The 6,196-nt window shown below is 42.9% G+C and overlaps 1 pseudogene; it reads left to right on the top strand.

Annotated features, from left to right (window-relative positions):
* The first annotated feature begins 2,537 nt into the window (after positions 1 to 2,537).
* LOC147702202 (uncharacterized) lies at positions 2,538 to 4,381 on the top strand (annotated as a pseudogene).
* The last annotated feature ends 1,815 nt before the right edge of the window (positions 4,382 to 6,196 follow it).

The raw sequence follows: 6,196 nt of genomic DNA, 5'->3' as shown, positions 1-6,196 counted from the left end.
GTGTGGATGTGGCCCCATCGCAGCGCTGATTCACGGACTGTCATAAGAGATTTGCGTATCTTTGTAGGGATTTTTGCCTGTGGTACCTTCCATTCGGATCAGGGTCCGGCTTTCGCCTCTAAGGCGTATGAGGATGCTATGGTTTCGTTGGGAGTCCAAGTCAAGTTTTCGTCTCCGTACAGACCTGAGGGTAATAGTGTAGCGGAACGAATGAACCGTGACTTAAAGCAATCTTTGACAGCTCGAGTTATAGGCACTGGCAGAAACTGGCTGGCCCATCTCAATGGCGTGCAGCGTGCTCTGAATAATCTCCCTAGAAGGTCTCTGGGTGGGCGGACCCCGTACGAAATGCTCTTTGGTATCAAGATGTATGTCCCTGACCTCGACGGTCTAGACTGCGTGGCCCAGGCCACGGCCTTTGACGTAGATGAACATTGCACTGTTTTACAGCATCTGCAAAAGACCAGAGACCGTCATGCAAAGGAACATTTGCCCTCCACATTGGATGATGCGTTGCAGATCCCGGTAGTTGGCTGGCTACCCAAAGTTGGAGAACTGGTTCGAGAGAAGATTGATAACAAGAAATAATTTGGTCCTTCCTATCGAGCACCGGTCCCCGTTCTTGGAGTGAAGGGCACAAGAACAGTCATTTTACCACCACTTCCAGGTCATAAGGAAAACAGGTTTATCTCAATTGACAATGTCAAGATACACAGGGTGGCCGATTCTTCATAGCATGACACCGGCTCCTGTCCTTCGATTGTGAGAAGTTCTGTTTTGGCCATTATTGCAGCTGCTGAGCCAGAAGTGGCCCTTGAGATGCCTGTCATTTCCAATCCTTTAATGAACACTTTCCCAGTTAATAACATTGATGACCTCGATTATTCCTATCCTGCTGAATTATCGATGCCTGACTTACAAAAACGTTTGGCCACAGACTCTAGATTCTCATTTGACTCTGCTTCAGTGACTTCGACAAAACCCTCACTTTGTGCAATTTATGCCTCTTTATTCAAGAAACATTTTTTGGTTCCCCCTTGGACATATATTTGGATAATGCTTTTTTCAATATACCTTTTTATGTCATTTGGTTTTGTGTTTTATTTTTTCCATATCATGGATGGACACTAAGTCGAGGAGAGAACATGCATTCGGCATCTTAATGGAAGTTTGGCACCCTTATCCTCTTCACATTCTGCACACAGACTAAAGAGAGACTTGAACTTTGTTAACATCACAGATTGGCCGATTCTTGATGGAATTGTGTGGGATGCAGTTAAATTTCAAATTCATGGCCCCACTGAAGTGGTTAATGTCCCAAATGTACTGAAAGTGAAAATGGGGGATGTGGTAAAACAAAACATACGTTCTGATGATTGGAATGTTCAGGCCATAGAATCATTATTCTCTGATTTAAAATATTATGCTGCCTTTGATGCTGAAGATTTATATTTAGAATCTGCTAATTATGGTGATTTATTTTGCTTTCAACATTTTGGTTATCATTTTTTGCATAAGACAAGTTCCAGAAGGGGTACTGTAAATTACACACAGTGGGAACATTGCCCTGCACCATTACAAGGCAGCTCCAGTACATTTTTAAAGAAGTACTCTTACTTTACTGACTTTAATCAATCGAGTCCTGAGTCCTTTTATTTTAAACTGACACAAAAACTCACGTCCAAAGTTAGACTTATCGATACTAAATTATTGTATTCAAAGTCCTTTCTAGAAAAATTGGCTGTAGATGGCTACGAGCTATGGAAGGAAACAATTGACCTTAAATCGGTTTGGGGTTCTAAAAGTTGGCAGGTACAAGGCACTGAGGCTTTGCACCGTGCATGTCTCATCCCGAATCACATGTTGTTTTTGAATTCTATTTCTCAGACAACGTGCTTTGGATTGGCTACTTCAAAAAAGTTAAATACCCCAGCTGTCCCTGATTTAGATGAATATTCTGGTTGGGATAATTACACAAAGTTTTCCATTAGAGAGTTGCCAACATTAATGAATAATGCATCCTTTAATGTGTCCAGTTTTGATCCAAAAGGTTGGCTGCTATGGCACAGAAGCTCTGACTCTTGCCAGCGTCGCTTTCTGGGTTTAACTGAAGGTTTTAAACAAGTCAGGCCTGATCCACGTTTTGATCCTGACCACACTGTTACAACATACTCAGTTGGCAAATTATGTCAAAATTGGTTACAACATTCTATATTAGCAGCTGTTAAATTACATCTATCTAAGCTGACTGATGAGGTGGATATTAATGATTTTATAAAAGGCCCGGCAAGCGGTAGATCTAAACGTTGGATCTATGCTGGTTACAATGAAATTTGGAAGCTCAGATTGAGGCTGCTAAGCGCCTGACAGCTATTGATCAAGCAAGTTTAGAAAAGGTGCTTGCAGTTGTCGATAACAGTATTAACATGCTTTCTTCCCGCATATACACGTTGAATAACATTGTTTCTTCAGTGGTTGATCTAGCAAATGATGAGGTGTCTGTTTTATACCATGGCCAAAATCAGTTGCGTTCTGTAATGCAGTTTGCATGGACTCTGCAGACTCTTAAGTCTGGCCGTGTGCCCTGGAATTACATGAACGTTTCCTCCCTTTTTGCCCCGTTTAATTTGACTGAGAAACAGCGCATGCTTTCAATGCGAGATGCATCTTTTTCCATGTTACACATTGAGAGGTTGGAATCTTTACCATTCTCTGTTGCTGAGGCCACTGATGCAACGTGGCTTATCCACGGATTAATTACATTACCATTCGCCCTGTACAAATTCACTAGTTGTATGCGACATGTTGCAATAGGACGTTATGAACCGTTAGGTGGTGCCTTCCTCCATGAAGCATGGTCTCTCCCTTTCACATATAGGTGCCTGAAAGACGGCAAAGAAGTTTATCTTAATGGGGAAGAATGCACTGAGTCCCCTGACCATTCATTAATATGCAGACACATCCAATTGCATGGTTCCTGTAACCAGGAATGACCTAATCTGGCCTGTGTGTTAAAAGGGACTCCTGTACCCGCGATTGTTCCCACGTTTACACTTTTGGCAAATGGTAGTTATTTGCTGTTGAATAATGAGGAGTGTTGTGGTTTAATTGTTGGTATCGCTTATGTGGTAACTGTATCTGAACGTGTTGTGTGCTGCAAAAACGTTATGTATCCCCCTACGCATGGGAATTCAGATGTTTCCATCTGGCCGCGCATCGTAACCTTGAAGGCAGAGTTCAATGGTATGACTAGAATAAGAGCCCTTTTGTCTCAGAAAGAGGTGGCCCTGAGTTCGGCCCGAGAAACATTCGTCCTTCACATAGCTAACACACGCACAGAAGTACAAGCGCTTTTGAATACTGATTTACCGTTACATTTCAGCGAGCTGGTTCATCAAATCTTTAATGCCTCCTCCACTTCCGGCCTGGCTCACTTTTTTAAATTAGTTAGCAGCGGTCTCGCGACTTCATATGAAAAAATATTTGGGGTCATCCCTGCTTTCTTTCATTCTATTTTTTCAAGTTTGTTTGGAGGCTTTCCTGTCTTGCTGGCTTTAGCTGCAGGCGTTTTGGTGATATTTTGTTTTATTACAAATGGATGCCCATCCTGCATTAGGAGCAGAAGAGCCCTCCTGTCACTGTTGCGCAACGGGATGCTTGATTACTATGGCACCCTGCCGCTTGCGACTTTAAGCACGGCGTTTGGATTATCGTTTCGATTTTCCTATTTCACATGTGTCCAGCCTGTGTTTCATTGCCTGAGCTGCGATTTCCACTGGGCCCTTGATTTGTGTCTCTGCTTGACGGTGTCTCCTGACGTCGGATTCATCTGATGAGCCCCGTAGTTGCTCACGAGTTGGTTTGTTCTGGCGAAAGGATTATGGCCATGGCAGCGATGCATGGACTAATGGGTCGTTGGGATGTAATCGCAGCAGCGCATGAGTTCTTGGCAAGGAGCTTTCTTGAGAACCCACCGAGTTGTCCTCTGATGTTAATAGAGGATCCAGTGACAGAGCAACACGTATGTTCCTTCCCACTACTTAATTGGATGGCTGAACTGTTTTCGGATGATGACAGTGATTTCATATTGGAGGCTGTGGCTGCATATTTTTCATATTCAGTTCTATCGTGAGATGCCATGGAGTTTTTACTTATTTCGGCACGTGCATTTTTATATTTTTGGACAGTGCCTTTTTTCATGTGTGAAATTTTTTTTTTATACGTCCCAGACCTATTGACTTATATTTTCAATGGTTGGAACATTTACGCTTGGCCCCTATAGGCCTTCATATATACGTTTGAAGAATAGATTAACTCATTATTATTGAACTCTGTTTTCAGGTTAAACCCTTTCCAGGTTCTGGCTTTACATGATTTTTGACAGTGCTCTGGGGGGGTGTCATATAGCTACTTCTTTTCTACATACTGTGTTAAGTTAGCATGAGTTTATTAAATGTCTGCACGCCGTTTTCATTCTTGCTTCACTTTTGCACACGACACATAATTGTTGTTTTAGCTTTCAACCCAAAAGAGCTTTGTGATTTACTAGAGAAATAATATGTTATTGCTCTGATATCAGTTTTGTTCTGCACTCTGTCTGCACAGTGAGTGCTGAAGGTTCCACCGATAACTTAACCCAGTGTTGTTGTAAGGTCTGATCTTCGCACCCCTATAGACATAACACACATGCTGCTGACAAAATCTGGCTCTAGGCGAGTTTTATATTGTTGTGATGAACGCACAAAAACACACTTGATGCGATTCGCATGCAGAGAGCTGGTGGAAGGTGATGTGATCCTGCTGCCACTGAGATTTTAAGGTATGGGCCCGCCCTGCTAAAACCCAAATGAGACCTTCATAGATCTAAAATACTATGCTAAATAGGGAGGGTGTGAATTAGACATTGTTAATTTCTATTCATTTCAGCATATTAGTATGCTGTCACCATTCGCCTTTTATGGACTGATAACTATGCTGATAACTTTGTTGCTTATAATATGTTTGCTAGTATTATACAAGATACTGCGTTTGAGAACCTTGCATTAGTAAATAAATATTTCAAACATGCAAGTGTCCTCTTTTGCTCCTCGTTCTGGTTTGTGATGATTATATAACGAAAGAGTGTTCATGTGTTCCACGATACCTGAGGTACTCTAAGTTCATGTTCTGGTCTGTCTAAGCATTGGGAGTTTGGTATGACCAATGAGACATAAGCGTGGGCGGAAAATCCGTTCCGCTCGCGGATTTTGCGGATTTTCGGGAAATCCGCAATCCGCGAGATTTGCGGATTTCCCGCAAAATCCGCAAATTCGCACGCAGCGGATTTTTTTGGCGGCGCGCGGCGTTGGTGATACAATTTTTGCGGCGCGCGGCGTTTATCATCGTTTGCCGAGTTGTTTTTTTCGATAGTTTGCGAGTGCTGCGCCATTTTGGATCTTGCTGTGTGATCCCGCGGGAATTGGCGAGCGCGATTACGTCATCGCGGCTTGCCAGCGAGAGTTTGTCAACGCGAGTACGGCGAGATCACGTCTCGCGGTACTTCGCAAATTGCGAGATTTGAGATGCGGCGCGCGAAAATATAAATTTGCAATTCTGCACAAGAAATCCACCAGCAAGCAGCATAAACCTTCTAGAAATGATGATTTTTATGTGAATAACTCCTTAGTTTGACATTTGCCTGCACTTTTTTAGCGAGGAGTCCATTTTGGGGAGGGGGGCAGGGGGGTGGGAGGAAGGAAGTGCCCCATAGTCTTCAACTTCCTGTTCCTGTTCAGCAGGCTCCTCCCAGTGCTTTGTCCATCTCCTGGTCACTTTTCATTCGGATGTGGACCTGGAAGGATTACCTTTTGTGGATGCTGCTGGATCTTTGGATTTGAGGCCTTTTTGACTTTCTTTGGATCACTGTTGGATTAGAAATTTTACAAGTAAGTTTGTTTGGGGCATTACAGTTGCTGCAACTAAAATTTTGGGATTTTCGATTTTTGGGCTGTTTTGGGGCCTTTTCCCAGGGGTACTCAGTGGTGGGTGGACTGATTCTTTCTGTGGGTTGTCTTGAATTTAAACATCATGGAGGCCATAGATGAATTGGGATTGTGCTGATTTTTCTGTGTTTTTCGATTTTTTTTTTTTGTAAAATTTTGTGTTTTTCGATTTTTGACCTGTTGTTGGGGCCTTGACCAGGGGTAGTGAGTGGTGC

This window comes from Lissotriton vulgaris, chromosome 7, assembly GCF_964263255.1.
Source record: "Lissotriton vulgaris chromosome 7, aLisVul1.2, whole genome shotgun sequence".
Classification (NCBI taxonomy): domain Eukaryota; kingdom Metazoa; phylum Chordata; class Amphibia; order Caudata; family Salamandridae; genus Lissotriton; species Lissotriton vulgaris.
Note: the sequence above shows the minus strand (reverse complement) of the source record. Positions and strands in the feature narration are given on the sequence as shown.